General features: G+C 42.2%; 1 protein-coding gene across 1 annotated transcript in view; it reads right to left on the bottom strand.

The window, feature by feature from the left end:
* The window catches only part of onecut3b (one cut homeobox 3b), a 94,287-nt gene that overhangs the window by 66,999 nt on the left and 1,380 nt on the right, over nt 1-25,908 (bottom strand). The gene's annotated exons all lie outside the window — the stretch shown is intronic.

Raw genomic sequence — 25,908 nt, 5'->3', positions numbered from 1 at the left:
CTCTCTCTCTTCACCCAGACATCCCTCCTCCCCTTGATCTCTGCTTTCCCCTCCCTCCCTTCTCCACCTATCACTTCCTGCCTTTTGCCTTTGTGACCACCCCTCCCCCCCTACTCTTTTGTTCAGACGCCTGCTGACATTTTTTCTGCACTTTGATGAAGTGCTCAAGCCTATAATGTTGGTCAGGTTTTGGTATATAAAGAACACTGCTGGACCTACTGAGTTTCTCCAGCATTGTGTTTCTACTTCAACCACAGTGTCTGTGGATTTTTGTGTTTTGTTTCTGACACTTTGCATGATCGTCATCTCAACCTTTTGTTACCCAGAGGAAGGTTCTTTAGGGTGAGCAGTGGGTAGTGCAATGAATTAAGATGGTAGACAAGGAGTCTGCAGATGCTGGAGGAATAGAGCAATGCACAGTTCTGTTGGAGGAACTAGGCAGGATATGCAGCATCCATGGATGGCCATATACTCCATCTTGGCACTCTCCAACCAGCCGGCATCAATATCGACTTCTCCACTTTCTGATAACCCCTCACTGTCCCTCATCCCTCTGCCCGTCATCACCACCTTCCTTCCACATACTCCCCACCCCCTTCCCTTTCGTCCTCCTATCAATGAGCATCTTCCTCTGCTCCCTCCCCCCCACTCTTGATTTAGACATGCAGCACGGTAGCAAGTCCTTCCAGCCCATGAGCCAGGTACCCCCAAATGACCTATGACCCTGATTCATTTTGAAGGCTTGGAAGTAACTGAAGCTCCCAGAGGAAACCCACACAGAGACACGGAGAGAAAGTACCAGCTCCTTATACTCAGCGCCAAACTTGAACCTGGGATGCTGTAACAGCATTTCGCTAACCACTGCACTAACTATACTGCCCCACCACCCTCCCACCTGTATTTACCCATCACCTGTGAGCCTTTGCTCCTTCCTCTTCTCCCCCCCCCCACCATCTTATTTCAAGTATCTGCCCATTTATTGTTACTCCTGATCAGTGGCATCACTAGGTTGGTGTCAACGCCCACCCATGGACCTCCTCCTGTACCAGACCATACAAATCCTTTATGTTTTTTGTACTAATGTTAGGATGGTTAAAGTGAAAATTCAATAAGAAAACAATAGATTTTGAAATTAGAAAAAAAAGTTTAAGAACGACATCAAAATTATGTCAATCTTGATTTTCCACCTTCTCCTTTAATTACTACTTCATTCTCAAAAAGGTTATTGATGTAGGTTCACAAATACTAATGACCACAACCTTGTAGCTAAAACCCTTGAAAATTTGACAAGAGCAGCGACTGTAAAAACTCCAGCAGCAACAAAAACAACAGCGCCTCCTTGTCGCGCGTGCAGACGAAACCATGTGATTCGAAGCGTCATTGTCATTGGGTAATAATGACAGCACATTAGAAGGTTCAAAAAGTTAATTAGCATCGAGTTTTAGCCTTGTAGTTATATTGGTACGTGTAAGCTGGGCTTACAAAAAATGTTTTGTTGTTATAACTAACTACAGGGATATTTTTATAAAAATAGTAAATTTCTGCTGAAACACTGCACAAAAAATTTTTATACAATCATTTTGGTGTCACCCCCTCTGATGGTGTCAGCCAGTATGGACCCCCATCTCCGCAACTCCCTAGTGACACCAGTGCGCCTGATGAAGCCTGAACTCTTAACTGCCTTTTGCTTTCCATGGACGCTGCCAGACCTGCTGAGTTCCTCCAACACTTCTGTAAGTTGCTCAGTGAATTAAGATCTCTGGGGTCTGGTTTCAAATCAACGCCAAACTGATGGGTGTAAGGATCCAATGTAAGTTATCACACAGTTTCACCTGAGGTCCCAGTGGGTGGGAACACACTGCAAAACGGCCCATAATTCACCACTAATTGACACTAATCCATCAATCTTACTCTGTAAGCTGACAGGGATAGTTGATAAGGGAAAGGGATCCACAGATTTGTTGCTGCAGCAAAAGGATTTGCGGGGGAGTTCAGTGTAAAGGTATTTCAGTTCTGTTATTCTCGAGCATACATAATTTCATTTTGACACTGTCCAAAATGTGGATAAAACCCAAGTGCTCAATGTTGATCAGATAAATGAGATGCACTCTTTATCTCTCCCAACAAAATCTACTTACTGATTCTCATGCTCTGACCAAGACGACCAGAACTGGAGAAGGCAAGTGAACTTTTTGGAACATTTTATAAGGCTCAGAGTTCCAATGCAGACACAATTTGGAAAGAGGCAGAAATAAATCCAGCAGCTCATTTTAAGGCTACATCTGAAAATTAAGGCTGATGTAACGACCAGCCACCGTCTGTACTGAGCCTTGCCTACGGGATGCGAGATAATGAGGGATCACATCTTCATGCCCATGGGAGTCTGCCCACAAAAGATTGTGGGGGAAAATGCTTTTGATTTCCTTGTCTACCTAGAAGGAGACATTGAGTTGTCTGGGACTGTACTCACTGGAAGTCCGAAGAATGAAAGGGGATCTTATAGAAATGTATAAAATTGTGAAAGGCATAGATAAGATAGAGGTAGATAAACTGTTTCCATTGGTGGGGGAGACCTGAACTAAGGAACATTACCTCCAGATTCAGGGGAGTAGCTTTAGAAGATGAGGAGGAACTACTTTTCCCAGAGGGGGTGAATCTATGGAATTTACTGCAAGTGGAGGCTACTTCAGTAAATAAATTTAAGGCAAGGTTGGGTAGATTTCTACAGAGTAGGGGAATTAAGGGGTATGGGAAAAAGGTAGGTCAGTGGAGATGAGCTGATCATCAGATCAGCCATAAACTCACTGAATGGCAGAGCAGGGTCTATGGGCCGAATGGCCTATTTCTGCTCCTACTTCTATGTAAATGCTCTGGCAGGAGCAGTGTTTGAAAATCTTAACCTTAACCAGAATTTTACCGATCTACTCTTTGGCATTTGGTGAACATTGCAGGGTCCCAGAGGAGAGACCGCCAGGATATTATCGTGGCGCGACATGCACTCCATATCTCGTATTCATGCCAATGTGGTCATAAACCCAACATTTACCATATACCCTTTCACCAAATTGCACAGATAAAACCTTGGGGGTAAATATTTAAAGGCAAGCCAATGTAATTACCCCTTTTCAGTGCCTCAAAAGATGGATGCAAATTCTACCCACAAAGCTCAAGAAATAATAAGTATGAATCCTTCACAAGAGAAAACATAATTGCTTGCACTGTAATAAATCTGTCATTTGAATATATACTGTAAGATTATACTTCAATTTGCTTTACTGGGACAACATGGTGTGAAAACTCCTCAGAATTTGCTGATATCTCTTATATGAATCAATAAAATAAGGACTTAAAAATTGCCAGCTCTGATGGTTATCATAATTAATGAATGGAAAATGATATAATGCGATTTTTTTTTTTTAATTGCAAGATCAACAAAAGCAAATAGGGTTCTTGGCAGCAGTCTTGTCTCTCATGTATTTAAATATCGCTGTGCAATGAACTTACAGAAGCTTTCTGCGTGTGCATTTATGTATCAATGATCGATTTTTCAGAAACTGGCTTGGCCACATTTACTGCTATTTTGACAAAAACATTAATTTAATTGGCATTGTAATATATTGCTTATTCACCAAGGTAACTGCCATGCAGACAATCGTATTTAAATTAATTAGTGAGAATTGCAACCAATAAACTGATAATTCAATATTTACTGACTAATGGTGTGTGGGCCTGGCATGGCAGCTACTCTCCCAGTGCAAGTCGGACCTCTTTAAGGTTTCTGTTCTCTCGAGCAGGAAAGACAGACCATACTCCAGAATAAATGACAGATATCTGTGACTGAAACTGAATGCTGTGCTTTAGACCTTCTTAAAATGATTGTGTTTGTAATAAGGCAGACATGTTCTAATCTACAAAAATAGAAAACTGCTACCTTAGCCAAAATACAACTCTATCATTGCATTCAACTCCAACACTTTCAGCTATTTGCAACCTCAGCATTTTTTTGTTTTCTGTCTGCCCTGGTAGTTGTATCATAACCATTATCCACTCTAATACTTCAACTGGAGAAGCATTGTATTGAAAATGTTGTTTCCCTTGTTTATGTGAATGTTGGTATTAAATATCCTCAATGACTCCCAGCACCCAGGCCATGCCCTCTTCACACTGCTATGATCAAGACGGAGGAACAGGACCCTGAAGACGAGCACCCCAGCAGCACAAAAACAGCTTCTTGCCCTCTGCCATCAGATTTCTGAATGGACAGTGAACCACAGAAATGATCTCACTTTCTCTTCTTTTCCACTATTATTTAAAAATGTAATTTACAGTGATATTTGCCCCAGTGACGCTGCCGCAAAACAATAAATTTTGTGACATGTTCATGACGATAAATCCTGATTTTGATTCAGAATAAAATATATCACTTGTCTAAATGTTGAAACAGAAACTGGACTGAGTTGGAAGACCAGTTCCTCTATAAAACACACACAGAATTAATACATTATTAAATACGCCCATACAATGTTTCACACAAAGCCTATTTTGATGAAGCTTTGATGCATTAGCGCTCATTTTCTCTAATGTATTTCCACAGCATCTTCACAAGAGCTTTGAAAATCAAGCATTGACCAATTTGATCAGTGAAGCGTGATTCATTGTGACAGCAAGAACATGCTGATAGGTTTACGATTGAGAGATGTTGAGCATTCTGAACTCTGTACGCCTATTTGTACAGTGACTTCACACTGTCATTGAGTCTCTCTTTACAAATTTGTTCCTTTTTTTTGAAAGTACTAACATTTAAAACCATAACATTGAGGTGGTGTCTCAAGAACACAGCCTCTATCCTTACAGACCCCCATCACCCAGGCCATACCCTCTTCTCACTGCTACCATCTGGACGGAGGTACAGGAGCCTGAAGATGAGCACCTAACCACACAGAAACAGTTTCTTCCCCTCCGCCATCAGATTTCCGAATAGACAACGAACCCACAGACTCGACCTCTCTTTCTCTTTTTTTTTGGACTATTTTTTAATGTAATTTATAGTAAATTTGCAGATGCTGCAAACCAGTGAATTTCTGGACATGTTCATGATAATAATTCTGATTCTAAAGCTGCTCTGAATGTAATATCAACCTCACCAGCTTTAGCATCACTTAGTATCATGAAGGAAAGAGAGCAAAATATTTACTCTACAGTTTGTATGTTACCTCAGTCTGCTCCTACCATATATTTACCTTGCATTTCAAGAAGAAGCAAATATGAATCAGTTTGAAACTATTTTCATTCTGAAACTATCTCATTCATTCACACCACGTCACAGAATGTTGAGCACCTTATTGAGCTGACCACTGGAGCCCCTCAGGGCTGTGTGCTCGCCCTACTCCTGTTCACATTACTGAACCACGACTGCATCACCAAGTCCAGCTCTAACAATATCATCAAATTTACAGGTGACACAACTGTCGTTGGCCTCGTCAGCAACAACGATGGGTCGCACTACAGAGAAGAGTTGGAAAATCTCATGAAATGGTGTGAGAGTAACTACCTGAGTCTCAACGTGTACTTCAGGAGGACCAGGAATGACCCCCCCCCCCCCCTTCCCTATACATCAACAACTCTGTAGCAGAGAGAGTGGAGAGCACCAAGTTCCTTGGAGCTCACTTAACTAGTGACCTATCATAGAGAATCAACATCTCTTCACATGTCAGGAAGGTGCAACAGCGACTGCACTTCCTGAGAAGAATGAAGTGGGCAAGGCTAGCGGCCACCATCATGCCAACTTCCTATAGGAGCTCTATCGAGAGTGCCCTGGCTAGATGCATCATATTGTGATACAGTTGCTGCAGAGAAATAGACCAGAGATCAACCCACAGGACCATAAGAGTGGCAGAGAGGATCACTGGAGTCTTCCTCCCCCCACCCCCCAGCTCCCACCAATTGACGATCTACAAAATCATTGAGGACCCCTTCCACCCTGCACATAGCATCTTTCAGCTGCTCCCCTTGGGGAAGAGAAGCAGGAGGATCAGAGCCAGCACCACCAGGCTGACGACCAGCTTCTTCCCACGGGCAGTGAGAATGCTGAATGACCAAAGGAATGGCTCACACTGACCATCCAAGACTCATTTGTACAAAACAATATTTATTTATTTGTTTTTATAGATATAACACATCCTGCATATGTATTGTTTGACTGTATGTGTGTTACGTCTGGATGTATGTCTGGATGTTTTTCATCGAGGACCGGAGAACGCTGTTTCATCAGATTGTACTTGTACAATCATATGACAATAAACTTGACTTGATTTCAGTCCCTCAAGCTCATTGCACTATTCAATAAGTAGCAAACCTAGCCATCACGGACATCTATATGAGGCATTGCCTCAAGAAGACATCATAACCCCTCCACCCTAGTCATAACCTCTTCTAACTGCTACCTTCAGGCAGAAGGTACAGAAACCTGAAGACCAGCTCATCCATGGTTCATGAACAATTTTCTTTTGTCAGGCTCTTGAACCTCTCTGAACTACCCTAACCCTAAACTGCTCCAGGACAACCAAACGATCTGTCTGCACTATCCAAACATCAGTTTTCTTGCACTAACTACAACTGTAAATATTCATTTATTCTGCCCTTTTTATTTTTTTTCCCTATGATGTATTATGGTCATTTAATTTATACTGTTATTATTGGTGTATGTTAAGTACCTGTGAGATTTTCAGTTTTTACAGTTGCAGATTTATCATAAGAATACATGCGTGACATCACATACAACCTTGAGATTCTTTTTTCTGTGGTCCAGGCAGGATTGCCACTTATTGGTAATGTAAACAAAAACTGCACTCGTAAACAAATGTGGCTGGAAGAAGTAAGAATTTCAATGCATCTGTACATTGTACCTATGTATAGGACAATAAATTCTAATTATCATATCTTGTCATAAGATCATGGGCAATTTTCTATCTCAAACAACACTGATTTCTCCTAACCATGAATCTTCCAATATCTAAGGATCTAATGATCTCTTTTCTAAAGGAACAATGACAAAATTTCGACTCAAAAATCTTAAAAAAATATCTAATATCATCCTAAAGATTCACTGTCTTCTTTGTGAAGGAATTTTTCCTTATTTCAGTCGTCAATGTGTATATTTTATCTTGAGACCATGATCAATTCTGGATGCTGTAACCAAGGGAAACATCCTCTACATATCTACCCTATTGAATGTAGTCCAAGAGTGTTCTGCATTCCAATAAGATCACCTCTCATTCTATTAAACTCTAGCTCAGCCATTCTCAACCTTATTTTGGCTATGACACCCTTAGGACTCTGCTCGAAGTCTGTGGGCCCCCTTACCTGAGAAGCAGTCAAGTTTAGTTGATTTCTTTACTTCTCTCTTTTTTTTCTTTGGCTTGGCTTCACGGACAAAGATTTATGGAGGGGTAATGTCCACGTCAGCTGCAGGCTCGTTTGTGGCTGACAAGTCCGATGCGGGACAGGCAGACACGGTTGCAGCGGTTGCAAGGGGAAATTGGTTGGTTGGGGTTGGGTGTGGGTTTTTCCTCCTTTGTCTTTTGTCAGTGAGGTGGGCTCTGCGGTCTTCTTCAAAGGAGGTTGCTGCCCGGCGAACTGTGAGGCACCAAGATGCACGGTTTGAGGCGATATCAGCCCACTGGCGGTGGTCAATGTGGCAGGCACCAAGAGATTTCTTTAGGCAGTCCTTGTACCTCTTCTTTGGTGCACCTCTGTCTCGGTGGCCAGTGGAGAGCTCACCATATAACACGATCTTGGGAAGGCGATGGTCCTCCATTCTGGAGACGTGACCTACCCAGTGTAGTTGGATCTTCAGCAGCGTGGATTCGATGCTGTCGGCCTCTGCCATTTCGAGTACTTCGATGTTGGAGATGAAGTTGCTCCAATGAATGTTGAGGATGGAGCGGAGACAACACTGGTGGAAGCGTTCTAGGAGCTGTAGGTGATGCCGATAGAGGACCTATGATTCGGAGCCGAACAGGAGTGTGGGTATGACAACGGCTCTGTATACGCTAATCTTTGTGAGGTTTTTCAGTTGGTTGTTTTTCCAGACTCTTTTGTGTAGTCTTCTCTCCTTCTGACTACATAAAAACATTTTAAAAATTATTTCAGTCCCTGGCCTCTTCCCTCCTCCTTAAATGTCCTGCGGCCCCAAGGAGTGATATGACCCCAGTTGAGAATGGCTGCTTGGAGAACAGCAATCTTGTCTAATCAAACTCTTTTCATAAGATAACCAAGGTATTTGGGTACCTGCCTACATTTCCCTCATACCTTGATGAAGGGGTCAAGCTTTAAATGTTGCTTATGTATCTTTAACTTTGCTATATAAAGTTTGCTGTTTGACCAGCTGAGTTTCTCCTGCATTGTGCTTTTACTTCAATCACATTGTTTGCAGACTTCTGTGTTTTACTCACTGATTTCCAGTAACCTGTCTTCTCTGCATCTAATCTTTTTTCAAGTAAGGTGATCAAAACTGGTCATCTGATAAATGGACCCACCATTTGGAGACAGAGTCATAGAGGGTGGAAATAGGCCCTTTGGCCCAACTTGTCCATGCTAACCAAAATGTCTTGACCATAACTGACTAAATCCACCCTATCCAGACATCCATCCAAATATTTCTTTAAGGTTGCAACAGTACCTGCCGCAGCCACCTTCTCCAGGAGCTGTACCATACACTCACCACCCTCTGGGTAAAAAAAAAGTTACCCCGCTCTCTCTCTCCCCAACACCTTAAACCTATGTCCTCTAGATACCCATTTCCCTACTCTGGGCAAAAGACTTTACCTTCACCCGATCGATTCTGATACACCTTCATGCAAACATTGAACTGAACATAACAAGTGAAAATCGAAAACAAAAAAAACAGAAACACTTTTTTGATACAGCAGCATCTTCGGAAGGAGAAATAGTTAATTCTTCAACCCTTTATTCTGATGAAGAAACTTCGGCCTGAAACGCTACTTCTGTTACTCCTAACATAAAGGCTGTCTGACCTGCTAAGTGTTTCCAGCAGTTCCTGTTTTTGTTCTGGAATGACAACCCTTCATGTTTTCTCTCTGTTCAGTAAGGAAGTCCTTGACTTTTACCTTGTACTTCTTCCTGCTAGCAAAGCTAAATATAGACATTTAGAATCTGGGGATTCATCTGCACAAGGTCATGTCAACTATTCCATAGATTAACAGTGCATTGAAGATGAAATATCAATCACTATCCTTGCCCCTTAAACATTTGACTTTCAATTAAACTTCTATTAAAACATCATCAACATTTAAAGAAATAATTTGTTTCCAAAAAAAATTGCATTTTTTTTGACAGACTATCTGCTTCTTGACATTTTAATCAATGAAGATCATTTTGCTAAATCTTTCATTGAGATTGTAAAAGTAATACATTAAGCAACTTTAGGTAAAATACAGTTGTTGGTTGGTTGGGGGATAAAAAAAATGCCATTTAGCATCCCGTGAGGGAACAGAATTCTACCAAACTGCTGAGGGAAGAGTTATTTGTTCCAGATTCACTGTCCTTTTGTGCCCTTTCATGGTTTACTGTGGATCCATTACTTCAAGGGTTATCATAATATGGTGATATGACCACCAGCCTACTGAAGGGGGTGATCTGTGTACTTGCAGGAAGACCATCTAAGGGCTGACTCCACCTGGCCGGCAGTCGATCAGCCAACCCAAAATAGAGACCTGAGCTGGCCCCTCCTGAGCCAGTCACACGGGAGCCACCGAAGCATGAACTGGTGTTCAGACTTTTACCTTAATAAAGCCTGTTGTGCAGTCTTTTGAGTTTTGTGCATGTTTGCTGCTATCCCAGCGCACCACACATAATGACTTAAAATAAATCTATTCCTGCAGCTTTCCCAATGGGCCCAGAAAGATTCTTGAAGTCCTCGGGTTCAGTTTGTGTTGAGGTTCTCTTGTCAGAGTGCTGGAAGCAGTGTTATATTGATCTTCTTCCGGGCTACAGATGAACAATGGTGAGCCGGTGTGACTCAACACATCAGACAGCATCCATGGAGAGAAGTGGCGAGTTGCTGTTTCAGGTCGGGATCTTTTGATTTCAGGTTCCATGGAGATTCTGCTGAATACTTCCAGGTTCTCATTATTCACTCAAGTTTCCAGCATCTGCAGCTCTTGCAGAATGGGTTGCAAACATGTGCTTACTCCTCAAGAATCCTCTCTGGAACGGAGCTTGAAGTGGCTATAACGTCTGGCTTCAGATATAAAGCAGCTTTTCCCCCTCTAGCCTAATGCTAATAGGCAGAACAATAGTTCAGCACAGACTAGAAGGGCTGAAGGGCCTGTTTCTGTGCTGTAATATTCTACAGTTCTATAGTTAACCACCAGGATTAAACTGATGAATGAAGGAAGGAAAAAAAAGGAAGCAAGGAGAAATTTGTAAATGGAAGAAATATCTTTACTCTCTAACCAGTCACCAGACAATGGAGGCAGGAAACAGGAGCTGAGAGACAGGGACAGGAAACATGGCAGGAAATAGGGGGCAGCACGGGGTGGGGTGGGGGGGGGGGCAGGAAACTGGAGACGGGAACTAAGGTCAGAAAACTGGGCAGGAAATAGAGAACAAAAGGGGGCGAGAACTTGACTCGGGTAAGAGGCGGAGGGAATCAGGAGATAGGAAACAGGTGGTAGCAACATGGGGTGAGAAACAGGGAGGGTAGTAGGGTGCTTTAAATGGGTGAGAAACAGGTGGTGAGCAACGGGGGCTGGAAATTTGGGACAACAACTGTGGGCAGGAAACTGAGGGTAACAACGTGGGTTGTACATTGGGGATGGGAAACGGGTTTGGAACTGGGCTCAGGAAAGATGAGGCAGTTTCTTGGAACATTAGAAAGCAAATATAAAGTGAATTCCACGGTGAATGCCATTGTGACTGGGATTATCATCTCACAGGAATCTCAATCGCTTTATTTTTTTAACCAAAAATAAACTTTATTCACAATAAATTGTTTACAAAAGGAAAACCATTCAAAGTCTGTTGCTATCCCTTACTTTCATGCTCATACATTTCCGTCACTGTACATTGTAAATTCATTACTTTTTTACCCTTTGCCATCATTGTGTCACCTTGTCACTTCTCCACCCTTTGCTGTTTGAAGGACTTCCCCTCGGTCTCAGCTCCTCAATGCCTGATGAGGTCCTTCCCCACAGCACCCTTGCCTCTCAGTGCGTCTCTCAGCCACGTACTCCTGCAGCCTGGAATGTGCCGGTCAGCAGCATTCCTGCACTGACACCTCCATGTCCTGAAAGACCAACGGGTTTTGGGCAGTCTTCCAGCAGTTCTGGATGTCTGTTTCTGTGCGCCTTCCCGGGAACAGCTTGTCATGCTGCAGCTGGAGATGAACTGTGACAATGACCCTTGCATCTTTCTCCACACAACTCCTAGCGAATCTGCATTTGCCAATGAGGTGGGTGACTGTCTCCTCTCCATTGCAGGAATAACGTATGTTGTGGGTGACGTTCCAATCGTACAGGAAGAATCTGACTGGGAGGGTCCTCTTACTGCCAGCCAGGCCAACAAAATCCTCCCAGGAGCTGCCTACCTTTGCCTGAAGATGGAACTCTAGCTGAACATTGACCCAGTGGTGTAAAAGTTACAGAAGGCGGTTCACCATCAAAGCTCGTCAAACCGAAATTCCTAGTTTTGACTATATTATCATCATCCTGTGCGTAGCCAAATGAGGAGGGAAGGGGAACCTGAGATAGATATTCAAACATTACTTTAGCAAATTCTTCTTGTTACCCAACTACAAGAGGTAACAAAATGTCTTGCTCCAGAAACAAGAAGATTTTTATACTGGCTGATAAGGAATGAGATAGCTTTGATGCAGTGGACAACATGTCCTCTGTATTTGATACCTGGAGATATGGTTCAGATGTTTAATGTTTATGCATGTGCGATCAGTTGGGTAGATTAATAGATCTATATTTTCCAATTTAACAGCATTCCCCAACTCATGCTATTGTTGTATTTATTACTAATTGTTTTGTACTGCCGTCAAAAATGTGCAGGAGCTTATTAAAATTGATAAGTAAAAAGTCCATTGAGTTGGCGTGATTTCTGTTCAGCTGAAGTATATTTTTAATAGCAAAAGGGTTCCCAACTTTACCAGTCATCAGGTAAATGACAGCCAATTGGCTTACTCTTTTTTAAAAAAAAAACGAATTCTGCAGGGAAATTAATGTGGAGAAAGAGGCTAAATAAATCGACGAATGAAATTTAAAAAAAAAACGGTTGAAACAATACATAAGCGAGTTGTGATTGTTGGTTTTAGACCAAGCAAATTACTGTTGGTGTCAAAAATGATAACAAAGCCAAAGTAGCACGTTTCAGTTTGGTCCCAGGTTCACACTAAGAAAGAGTGAACCTTCTGTTTCAGGCAACTGATTCTTCAAGGAACTGGCGTCTTTGTGTCTTCTAATCTTAACTTTATAACTTGTGTTTATTGTTTCTCTTCTGCTTCAGGACAGGAAAGCAAATAATCCTCAAACTTAGGTGGCAAACATCTCCCTAAAGCAGTTCTTCAAACTTAGCTATGCAAAAGACCATGATTAATTGATTTCTGGATATTTTCTTTGGCGCATTGCAAGACATTAACATCAGTTTACTTCAGCGCTGGCAGTTTTGCCCTCTTAATTCCATCTCCTTGACCTGAACAAACAGTTCTGGTTGGCACATCAATGCTGCCTTTTAGACTGATATTTTAAAACAAAGACCCCATTTGCCTTCTTGGGTCGATAGGAAGGATCCCATGGCACTACTTGAAGAAGAGCTGAGAGTTAACATTCATCCCCAAACAATCCCACCAATACAAATTAACTGGTCATAATCTTATTTGTTATTTATGAGACCTTGCTCTATGCAATTTGGCTGCAGTGTTTGTCTCCAGAAAATAAACAGAATTGTGGCGCTGAGTTCAATAGAATTTTGATAATGATTCTATTGTTATTGCACCAATTCCATTGTCCCTCTCAACAATCTGTTGGAAAATTTCCCATTCCTGGATTAATCACCTGTTCAAAAGTAGTGATCAGTTCAGAAAGCTGAATGTAGATGTTCCAAAAATGTTTTGAACAAAGCAGGTTTGGTTATATTTCGGAGAAATAGACGATGCATGTTACACGTGAAGGTTGATACATGTGCCGGAACCAATCCTGGGATACAGTGACAAATTAAAATATGAGTTGACGTCCTGTGCGAACGTACGGACAGATGTGAATAATACCACAATCGCAATCCATTGACGGAGTGGTACTGTAGTTCTATATTGTTTTGTGAATATCAACTGGACCTCTTCCTCTGTGAGAACAAGAGCATGATGGCAAAGATAAATTCAGTTCAGTTATGTTGAAGCTCATTGACACATGTGCCAAGATGTAAGATAGAGTTTCTACTGCGAGCAGACGAGCTAGTCATCCCATGCATAGTACAATGAGTAAAGCCTGGTACAAAAGTGAAGCGTTTCAGATAGAGAGAGAGAGTTGGTGTGGAAACAAAGGCAGTTTTGGTTGTAAATAAATAGTGGCACCAGACCTCACTGGAATTTCATTGCTAAACACACTGTCAATGTGTTAATAGTGTTCTCACAATTTCTTTAAATAATTTTACTGTTTTGAAGTTCACTTAGGAGCCTGATAATGGTGGGACAAAAACATTCCTTGAATCTGAGTGTGTACCATTTAATCTTCCCAAAGGTAGGGAAGTGAACAGACAGAGTATGGCTGGGACGGATTGAATCTTTTAAAATGTTGCCTGCTTTCCTGAGGCAATGGGAAATGTAGATAAGAGGCAATGGAGGGAAGGGGTTATGTGTGTGATGGCCTGAGCTGCTTGCACACCCTTTGTAGTTTCTTGTGGTCCTGGGTGGAGCGGTCACCATCCCACGCAGTGATGCATCTTTGTGGGATTCTTTCAGTGATGAGTCAATAGAAGTTGTTAACTGATTCAGGTGAAATATCAAATTTCCTCAGCTTTCTTTTGGCTGCAACAAAGCCAAGTAATTTTATTTCTGGGCATGGTTCAAGTTCATTGTTCTACACTGCCAGAAGCTCATTAGAATCAAGAACAAAAATATCCTCGTGGAAGTGAAAAAAGTATTAAAGCTCTTTCTGTTCTCATTAATGTTACAACAATGTGCTCCTCACATAATGGATGCTCTTGGTATGACTTCTAGGTAACGCTGTAAATCCCAGTACAGCTGCTATTCATCTCAAAAAAGAGACAAGTGATAGTGGATACTGAAACCTGGAGTTAAAAACAATCTGCTGGAGAAACAGAAGATTGAGCAGCATCTGTGGGAGTAATTTTTTTTGACATTTCGTGTCAGAACCCTTCTTCAAGACCAAGGTAACCAGAACCTTGCCTTGAAATGAGCTTGGAACTATATATTGTGTTAGCACTAGGAATGCCTCCATAACACTTCCCACATCCTTCTTCTTATACCCCAGCCCTCTTCTCCCGTCACCTCAGCTCATATTTGAATGAAATCCAATAAATGCCTTTCTTAGCTGTGTTCATGGACTGGTAAAGCATGGCTGGCTGGTCTGCCTCATAAGCTCTTACTCGTACAAAATGCCACGTTCCCCTTGTCAACACTCAATATCTCACTTTCTGATATAAATGGGCTTTTAGTTAAACAAATGCCACTATTTTTTTTGCAAATCTTTCTATGATATCATGATCCTCTACATCTTTAGATTCTCCTCTAGACCTCCAGCACTTTCATCTCTCAAAATGTGTCCTTTGATCATCCTTCAATTCCTCACCATTTTTGGCCCAGTCTACAACTCTCAAGGTACAGCTTTTGAATTTCCTCCTTTTATCCCTTCAGCTCTCAGATTCCTTCTTTAAAACAGAACTCTTTGATGAAGAGTTTGGTCAAAACTTCTAATTCCCTGGGTCTTTTGTGGCTTAAGATGCTGTATCAATATGTTTTTGTTGTAACAAAATGGTGGCTCCAGAACTTGTTGGAATTTAATTGCTAAACAAATTGTTATTGGACAATTGGTGTTTTCACATTTTCTGAAATGGATGCATCTTGACAATATATCAATGCATTGTATATCATGTATTACAAGCTCCTGTTTGTTTTCTTTTGTGAGTGTTATTTTGGGGGTGGTCCAGGGTGCATCATTGAGTCCAAATGATAAACAAAGGATGTTCTCAACTAAGAACCAAGAGACAATAGTGTTTATCCAAGGGGAAAAAAAAACAGATGGTGAGAGAGAAGTCATATGAGTCATGTGTTTGAAACACTAAAAAAAACAAGATTTTGGTGTTGATCAGCAAGCCATTTTGATGAATTTAGAAGTGAAGTGACTTTGTGTGAGAAATGGCACTTTTTTTGTTTCTCCTCTCGATGTTTGTTATGGCCATTTTGATTAACCCCTATCTGGATAAACGAAGCAGGAGGATTCCTGCATTTTGGATTGTGACCATTCTGAGGGTCATTTCATTTGACCCTTGCCTGGGTTTTGGAAGCCTTGTGGAAGTCACACATTTTATTTCCCCTACGCAAGGAAGAAGGGAGTTGTGACAATCATTCAAATGAAAGGGCAGTTCTCTGGAAGCAACTCAACAAGGATTCAAGAGTTTTCAGGAGTCTGATCACACACTCACCTTCTTTGTGATTGCTTCTATACATCAGTTTAAAAATCTGTGTTTCAACAGAACTTTGAAATGACTTTCTAGAATTATGTCTCTCACACACACTATAGTTGGGATTGTTATTAATAAATGTATTGTTTTAAAAATAACTGTCTAGGTGAATTTCTATTGCTGCTGGTCTGTGACATAACAAATGTTGCAAGCTTGCATGTGATTGTGTGCTTTGAAATATTTCCTGAATCTTTGAAGTACAGAGAATAAATGCTGATAAGTTCTTATTAGAATTATTAACACCCATATTGATGTGGAAATTGCATTACAAATACGATTATTGAAGTTTAGCTTCAGGAAGGATGTTATAGTTTCAGTAGTTTGCAAACACAAGAACTCGGTGAGAGAGTCGAGGATGGTCTGAGACTAGAGGGATATCCCTTTAGAACAGAGATGAGGAGGTATTTCTTCAATGAGAGGGTGGTGAATCTATGGAGTTTATTGCCACAGACAGCTGAGGAGACCATTATTGGGGAGATTTACAGCAGGTTCTTGATTAGTGAGGGTGTCAAAGGTCAGGTGAGAAATGGATACATGAGGAAAGATACATGATTCGAATTGTAAAGCAGACTCTACGGGCTGAATGGCCTCATTCTGACCTTATTTCTGGTTTTTAGACTGCAATGGCAGGAAAAACGCGGAAAAACTTAACATAATTACTGCCCGTGTGGTCGTTCACACCTCTTTAGACGGCAAGTACCTGAATGCAACAGTCCCGGGGGTTGGACGACCGTCAACAGATTTGTCAGCTACAATTTACACTGCAGGCTTCCTCCAAAAAGTTGCAGGCGTCCTGCAGGATAAATCGCGGGGCAGGAATTGACTGAAGACTACCCGGACCATCCTTTTGAGGCGGCCCGTGTTAGCGACAAAGTTTGTGCCATTTCGCACCTGCAAGTCTCAACCCCATATTGAAACACTTGAATAATTTGGACACTCTGCTGTTGAGAAATCCTCATTTTTATTAGGGTGCCGTGTTTGTTTCATCGGAGCTCTTATTTGAAACTTTGGACCAAGAAAGAGCGATTAAATGCCTGATTCTTCCCCGATGAACTCGAGTCCAAAACGTTTTTGGGGCAAACACAAAAGGAGGGAAGGGCAATATCAAGGGAGTGCAGTAGGGGGCGCTGTTGGGCCACTGAGGTGGGAGCGATGTGATAGAACCTTCACTCAACATTCCGTTCCCGGACACTCATTCCCCGCCTTAAACCAACACTCAGGACATGATCAAGGAACCTTTTTGAGAGACACATTCCCGGGTAATGTTTGTAATTTGATACGAATCAGGAAATAGTTTCACTAATTTAAGTAATCCATAACTGGAATATTTGGATACGAATGAAATTATAGCGACTGAACCTTGCGCCTTGGTAAAATAATCAACGGGAGTAACTAATGGGGCAATTCTATCCAAAGTACCATTTTTTTCCTAATCAGAGCACGGGGGGGGGGGGGCTGCAGCTGAAGTGGGGAATAGGGGCTCAACTTTAAAAAAAAGATGTGGACAGGTGCATGGATCGGAGGGTCGGGGAGAATGATAGTTCAGCACGGATTAGAGGGGCCGAAGGGCCGGTTTCTGTGCTGGATGATTCTAAATATGTTTTTACTCATGTGAATGATTTCAAAACTGATTTAAAAGTACAGTAATCGTTTAAAATGGCCAATGGATAAGTTAAACGAAAGCACATTAAAACTGGCCCACATTAAAGTGCAGAAACTGACTTTGCTCGAACCTAATCCACTGATTTAAAAAAATATAGTGAATAATAATTTCGGCGGAGTTTGTCAGTTTGAAATCGAGTCACAAGAGAGTTCTTTCTTTTCACACGAATATTAAAATTACTTTTTATCTCTGTTTTCTTATCCCTTAAAAATCATTCCAGGCGAACTTTTAATTCAACCATGTAAAAACTTCGCGCTGCCATGATCACGAAGCCAAAAAAAAAATCGGGTCATCAAATTCAAATATAAAAAAAATATCAAACGGATCTGAGATCGCTTCATGTATTTTCTAGACTTTGACGACAGCTCTTTTAAATAAATGCCAGGAAATGTTTTCTTGCCTTGCGGCGAAAGGGATAGCATAGAATTAAGCAGAAATTAATCTTGGCTACTTTAGAAATTGGCCAATCTGCCTGGAATGCAAGTTCCTGATTTTTAACCCGCTTTTACACTTGATACTTTCTGCGTTCATTGCAAATGTCGAACTATAACCCACCGATTCTAAAACAGCTGATTATAGCCGAAGCTGCGGGTCTATTGAAATGCTACGTATCTTGTTCCATTCGGTTTCCGAGCAGACCACATTCATTTAAAAGAACAGGTTACCTTGCCCCCTTCCGCCACTACAACTGTAATGTTAACACAGAGATGGGAAATATAAATGTTAATTCTGAAATTCACTCATCCTTCTCAAAAGATTTCCACGGAGTACCAGCTCTTCCAAGCGCAGATGGGACAATGTTTCTGTCTCCCACTCCCACATTTTAAACAGGACAATTCGATCCAGGTACCGCGAATCTGGCCCCGGCTCGGATGAATCATTGAATGAAGTCCATTCGTGAGACTGACGCAGGGAAGAGTTTTGAATGTTTCGCCTTGGGCAACTCCCACACCAGAATAAAACACAAAGCCAAGGTTTGGAATGGGAATGAGAACACGGGATTGAGAATGGCCATTCCTCCCCATGAATGCTGCCTGGCCCGCCAGCTAAAGATTCCAAAGTCTTGTGCTTTCCTGGAGACAAGTGGGTTTGACTGAGAGCTCGGGATTGCTTCACCGCGTTTGGGGGTCTGTGGACGTCCGAGATTTTAAAAAAAATAAAAATATCGTCCCTTCCTTTATGATTTGGGGCGTGCGTGTTGAGCTGGTTTTCATTCCCCCTTTTTTCATGGGCGAGTTGGAAAATGGATCCCGCGTGTGGCCAGCAACACAAGGAGGTTTTTTTCCCCCTTTATTTTGGTTGTCACAGAGAGCGCTGGAAAATGGGGACCTTCCTATTATTGAGACGTCTGCGGAAATACTAATTGATTTCAAGACTGATTAGCTGTCCTTATTAAATGCTGATGTTCCAGTTCGCCCCCCCCCCCCCAGCTCTGAGAGAGGGTCTAGGCAGATATTTAACAGAACTGTCTGTTTTGGGGGGTTGGATTAGCGAGATTTATACTTGTCGAGGGGATGCATTAATTTAGTTTTAGTTCTATTATTTTTTGGAAGGGCGCGTACACTAAACACCTTTATTTATAATTTGTGTTTCCAGTGGCCTATTGAGGCGTTACATGGTGCGCTGTTAAAACGACCCCACACGAGTTAGGTAGATGTTAGAGCGAAACAGGACCCCCCCCCCCCCTGAATTTCTTTCAGCTTATTGCACAGGTAGAGGCGATCAGAAACGTTCGGGGTACTTAAGTCGGCATCAGAACGTGGCTGTCTGTGAGGTTGGCTGGGTGGAGGGTTCCGGGTTAAAACGAGCAAGAATGTAGCTCATCTGGTGAGTTAGCGACTCTTCTATCGTTAGTTTTCCGTACTGCTTCATGACCGCCAGATCCATGTCAGGAAACGCTGTCGTTTCAAGAGGCCGGCGCGGTCGGTACAACCTCGCACCTGGTTAAAATAGATCCAACTCTCGGACGTGTTACGGGAGATGGAGGAGAAGCGGTGGTGGGGGGTGGGGGGGGGGGGGAGGGGGGATGGGGGAACAAGATATCTCCCCGGAGATCTTCTCCGATTCATCTTAATCTGTGATTCCGACGGGCAAACGGAAAACTCGGCCAACACGCCAGCGGGAAAAAAGATGAGGTATCCATGTGGTTTCGCCCTCTTGGTCACTGACAGGGAACGGGAAACAAAACGCACAGCATATGGTGGAGAAGCAGATGTCTCCTTCAGGCCATTTTAGTTCCAGCGCTCTTGGAACCTGCACTTTTCTGTCGCCTGTTTCATTCTCGCCCGCCTCTTATATGTACTATGTAGTAGTTGACTTGCCTGGATTATACACAAAACAAAGTCTCGGCACACGGAACAGTTCCATTCAATCGTTGCTAAAGGGGAAGAAAGAGTAAAACACGAAAGTCTGCAGATACCGTGATTGAGGTCAAAACACAACGCTGAAGAAACTCAGCAGGCCACACAGATCCATAACCAACGTTTCCATCTTGAGCCCTTTGGCGAGGTATGAGCGAAATGTAGGCGGGTGCCCGAGGTTCAGGCGCCTGTCTACATTTTGTTCTTAGGGCTCAAGCCTGAAACCTGGGTTACGGTGCTGGAGAAACTCAGCAGATGTACATTATAAAGTGAAGAAGATGGATAATCAACGTGCTTGAGTCCTTGATCGAGGTATTCAGCTGCAACCAGATTGTAATTTGGTTTAAAAGGGAAATACTACTGCGATTTATCGACGAGTCCGCGACTACGGGCGAGACAGGGGTTGGGGACCAAGGTGTCTGCAACTCGCAGAATATCTCCCGTTTCATCGGCCCACTTTCGCTGGCCTGACCCCACATCCTGGCATCGCACATATCGCATGCTCAGCGAAACGTCAAGCCTTGCCGATGGAACAAAGGAGGCGAGCAATTTGCTTAGAGGTTGACGAGGGGCTCAATCTCAATGTCGGTCCCAGATCTTTACCTCCTGTGGACCGGCTGGGTTCCTCCGGCGTTTTTGTGCTTTTAGAGTACCTGTAATGCCAACGAGCGGAAATTAATCGGATTGTTACAACTTCACACCGGTTTTCCATTCGGATTCACACACACAAAAACAATGAAGCGGGGCACCAATGTTATGGTTATTCAATGTACAACTTTCGCCTGGTCAATGCCGAAACCTTTGCAGATTCTTAGAAGATCAAATAAATTTGAGTGCAAGAAGAAAGTCTGCAGTCGCTGTGATTGTAGTAAAGACACAAAAGTGCTGGGTGAACTCAGCCGGTCCCGCAGCGTCCAGAGGAGGCAGGTGGACACCGACGTTTCGGGACTGAGCCCTTCGTGTAGTTTCTATTGACAGTGTAGGTGGCGACGCCAAATATTAACAATTTTCCATCTATATAATATTTGTTGTTATTCTTCATACTACACTTAGCTGTGATACTCGGTAATGTATTACTGATTTATATCTATAGATATTTATATCTATCCACCCCCATCTCAATTCAGCTGCGATAACATGGTTCCTAACTAATCTCAATGTTTGAGTTACGGTAACATCATTTGATTTATTTAAGTTCAATATAAAAGTATCTGAACAAAATCTGGTTCAATTTTGAAACATTCAGTGGATAATTCTTTTCTAAATACTGTATTGCCGACAGAACGGGCAAATAAATAGCGAGGACATTTTAAGCAATTTAAACAATAACTCTTGCCCTGTAGATTATTAATTGTGCTAATATTACCACAATTACAATCTCGTTGCAGCTGAATACCTCGATCAAGGACTCAAGCACGTTGGTTATAATCTCTCTCTCTCTCGCTCTCTCTCTCTCTCTCGCTCGCTCTTCTCTTCTTCCCCCCCCCCCCCCCTTCTCACCTTTACCTCTCACCACCACCCGCCCTCCACACACACACACACACACACACACACACAGAACCTCCTGAAGTTGTATCTTTGTTCATTGTATCTTTCGCACGTTGTTACTATTTAACTTTCGCGTTCTGGACCAGTCGCCTATCCTTGGATTCCTTCCAATTTCAACAACTTTAACATAAGATAACAAATGTCTCGCAACAAATTCCAACGTTCCCTCAGCAGCAGTTTGATTTTAAAAAGATCAGTAATTGAAGATTTCAGTAACTCGAACAACGCTTAAACAGCCCGAGATTCATTCAGCAGATACCCACCCACACGCTACTGCAAGGGGTTTACTGCTCTCGCTGAACCTCGGTCACATGAATGCATATGGATAATTTCTGGAGAGATCCATATTATTCATGAAAAATAATAAATTAAAAATCCCCATTAGGTACAGGAAGTGTTAAAATGGAATTATTAGTTGATTCTAAACGTTGCAAGGTCTTTAAACCTTGGGTAAAATAAATACAAGCACTTGCACAGATTATATATGCAGTGCGTATAAATAGCCCATGGAAAACTCACACTGAAATATAGAGTGCAAACGTTCAGGCGTGTTTCTTTAAGATTTGCGTTGAAAGTATTTATTTTTCTACTCTCTCCTTTCCAGAATTATGCCTCCGTTTGCTGTCCTAAAGCTTCGCTGTTTACTGAAGCTCATTTTGGTCAGATACCACGAGAAATGGCAGATAGAATGACAGAAATAGTTATTGATCTATTCTCTTTTTAACTACCGCTGAAAGTTCATCAATCCCTGACGAGTGATCGAAAAGACGGGTTTTGGGCTTTTCTACCGTGTGTCGATGTGTGTGTTTGTGTCCGCGAGTGTATATTTATCTTTATGTATACCTGATGGTATAATCCTGTGTATGTGTACCTGTGTGTGTATCTCTGGCATCTGATGCCATATATATATATACACAGTCACAGGTACGTGTGTGTGTGAGAGAGAGAAAGAGAAATGTATGTGCAACTGGTATCTGCGTGTGTGTGCGTGCGAGAGAGAGAAATTATGTGTGTGCATCTGGTATCTGCGTGTCTGTGTGTGTGAGAGAGAGGGGGGGGGCGGCGAGAGAGAATCTCTGTGTGTGTGTGTGTGTGTGAGAGAGAGAGAGAGAGAGAGAGGAATGCAATACACAAATGTGCAGGAGAAACTCTGCAGATCACACAGCATCATAGGGATGTGTAAAGGGTGTGCGCGCCGAAACGCTGGAGAGTGGAAGTTTCCCCCACCCCTTGGTTTATTGCGACGGTCCTTATTCAAATAGTTCGTTTGGGTCTTTGCAAAAGTATCCTACAGACGTGAAGGTTTTAACAGTTTTGTTAAAGCTGTGCTCCCAGAAATCAGTCCTAGCGGCCGTTCGGTCCCATGGTTGATCACTAGACATGTGGAGATTCGCCTGGACAATTCACTCAGCACTCGACCTCATTTTGTTAACTCGAACAATTGAAATGTGCGGCCGGAAATCTCTTCGGCCGAAGAGACGCGGGGTTGCAAGCTTTGGATCCCATTTACACGGAGGCGGCTGTGTGGTCACTGGCACAGCTCCAGCTGCCCATACCCAGTCCTCCACATCACCCCAGCCTCACACCCGACCCGCCGTAACGCCACCATTGTCGGGGAAACATCACTTCCAACACCGTTCTAGGTTCTTAGCCTGCAATGTAATTTGATATGGACCACCATGTAGATACCTCATCATTAGTACCCAGCATGGAATGTACTCGTGTGTCATTTATTTGAAATCTACATTTTCTAACACGCTTGATGGTCAATAGAGATGGGCAAAGGTACCGGGGATTTACAAGTGTTCGTGCTTTCTAAAAATTTCCTTTTCGGAATCGTAGGGAATAGCTAATAAGAATAATTATTAAGCCATGTCATATATATATATATATATATATATATATATATATAGTATGTGTTCGCATGTACGTGGGGATGTGCACTGAGTAAAGATTTGAGTGCAAATCCACACATAGATGATCAGGGTAGGAAATTCATTCCTTGCCCATCCCAATTTACGATCAGAGTTAATATTTCTGTACAGTTCTTCTGGACAGGATCCAAGGAACATGGATCACAGACAGCAAAACACAAGGAAGTTGGTTTTCTTTTTAAAATGATAACAGGCTCATCACTTGAGTAAGTGCTTCGCCGAAGTATAGATGCAGTTCGGAGTTACGATTAAAAAAAACCCCTTGAAATAACCCGTCGTTAATCTACAGGTTACAGACGGGGGGAAAAAAATGGGTGGATCCTCATTTCCAACTCCATTTCGACGTCCAGTGTATTCATTGATTGGATATTTACAACCCGAGCATCTACAGAAGAATGGAAGGGGGGGGGGGTGTTAAACATCACCGGGGTCGCTAATTGTGGGGTTTGTTGGAAGGTTTGCAGAGTTGGGGGTAGGGATGTTGAGGTGAAACTGAAAATCTGAGAGGCGCAATATATGCACCGCCCCATCCTTAATATCTCCCTGGTATAAATGAAACTCGTGCGTCTCTCTGATGTTGTTTTGTTTGGCTAGAGCAGTAAAGCGTGGTTTGTAAGAATTTCCCCCATCCAATTTCCAACCTCCGTCATGTACTGTCTGTCGGAGTTGATACACTCCCTTATTTCTTGCTGGCTATTTGCATATAAATATATTTGCCACAAATAAAGCTGGTGCTGAATCCAGTCGCCGAAAGGACGAGCAGATTTATAATTCTAACAGCTGCAAAAAAAAAAAATGAACACGCTGAGGCCTCTAGAATGTGGTGAACTTAAATACCGGAAAAATCACGGACACTGATGTAATTGCTGAGGGACATTTCGATGTACAAATTGGAAACAAAAGCCTTCAGCACCATTGAACAGGTGAAAGTTGAGTCGATAAAAAGAAATGCTGAGATCTATTAAGCAGGCTTTAGGGACCTTCCCCTCTGATGGTTTCTGCGACGACTTCCCTCGCCCATCACCTTCTCTTTCAATCCCAATGAAATTGCAAACCTATTGGCTGCCCCAATCCTTGCTGTTTTACATGCAATTACACCCATAATCTCCGAAACTACCCCATCGCGTTCAGTCCCGATTTCCCCCCCCCCCATGCATTCTCATATGAAACATTATCTGGTCGTGTTCTGCCATTTCAAAATATTTGAACAACCCTAAAAATCGATTTCTTTGACTGTGATGAATTCCGAATTGTAATTCGAAGCTATTGATTTTGTGGTTTGTAGCATGAACATTTCTGTCCTCTTCACCACGGTACAAAAATTCTGGCTAGTTCCACTTTTCATATTTATCCCTCTTTGAGCCGACCACCCCCCCACCCCCCCCCCCCCCCAGCCTCTCTTCAAACCCGAACCCCCCCCCCCTTCAAATCAACCATGATTTCAGTAAACCCCAAAAGGGCATGTGTCTGTTTACATTTTTACTGCAGATCTGGGTTAACAAAGACCCTATCCTCGACAGAAAAAAATCTTCCATCAATGACTTATACATTGGTTATTGTGGAACCGATTATTTGGTTGGAGATTTCAACGTGAACCTCGCCCGCAGCGCACTAAGGAAATCAGATGATTTATATTTGAATATAAATATATTTGAATTTTGAGCTATTGCTGTCAATGGCTAGAAAGTGTATTCATTACATCCAGTAATGTTTAACTTAATGGTGCTAATTTGTTTGAACTTCCACATAGTACATTTTGGAAAAGAAATAAAACACAAACGCTCGATTGAGTTTAACAACAGAGACACTTAAAAAGCCAATTCAAGATAGTTTAAATCTTTATTTATCAGAGTCTTGTAAAACCAATGCAATCTGCATTACATTAACTGCTTTTCAATAGCGCATTGACTGTAACTAAAAGATGCCTCGGTTCTCACCTAATTAAGGCCACAGGTAAATTGTGGGACCAGAAGCTCCTTTGTGGATTATACACCTGAGAACAGTACTTTACTGAAAATGTCCTAATGCTTCTACTCAGCGAGGAGAAGCTGCGGCGGAATGTGTTGGGAGCGTCCGAGCAATGGTGGATGTACTGAATTCATTGTTACGATGACCACGCTGGGTGCCCAGCAATTCATTTTAAACGGCTATTAAAAGATAAAGACCAAAGGGACGTTTGGTGCCAATACCATGGAATAGTATTGGTCGAATTCAACTCCAACATTACAAGCAATTTTCCATAGATGAAGCAGAGATATCAGGCCCATCAGATCAGATTTCACCTGATTTTCAAGAGAGAATGCCATCGCTATTTCTGAGCAGCAAGACCATTGCTTAAAAGACAACAACTTTCTTTCAGCACGGTTAAAACAATCTGCCGGAAACAAATCTGAAATGTGTTTATTAATATAAATTATCTAATGGACAGATATATCACGCATAGGAAAGAATGGAAGGCAGACTGTCCTTTCTGTGTGTGTGTGTGTGTGTGTGTGTGTGACAGTCCAATGACAGTAACCCCTCTAAACCTATTCCGCAGCAAATAATGATTACGATATTTACATATGCTAAACACGGAGTGGGGGAAAGAGGAGAACGGAGTGGGGGAAGATGGGGAGAAGAGAAGTCTGACGATCCTGTAGACCAAAAACGTGTGTGAAGAGAATAGAGAACACGTTGT

This window comes from Narcine bancroftii, chromosome 3 (assembly GCF_036971445.1).
Source record: "Narcine bancroftii isolate sNarBan1 chromosome 3, sNarBan1.hap1, whole genome shotgun sequence".
Lineage (NCBI taxonomy): Eukaryota > Metazoa > Chordata > Chondrichthyes > Torpediniformes > Narcinidae > Narcine > Narcine bancroftii.
Note: the sequence above shows the minus strand (reverse complement) of the source record. Positions and strands in the feature narration are given on the sequence as shown.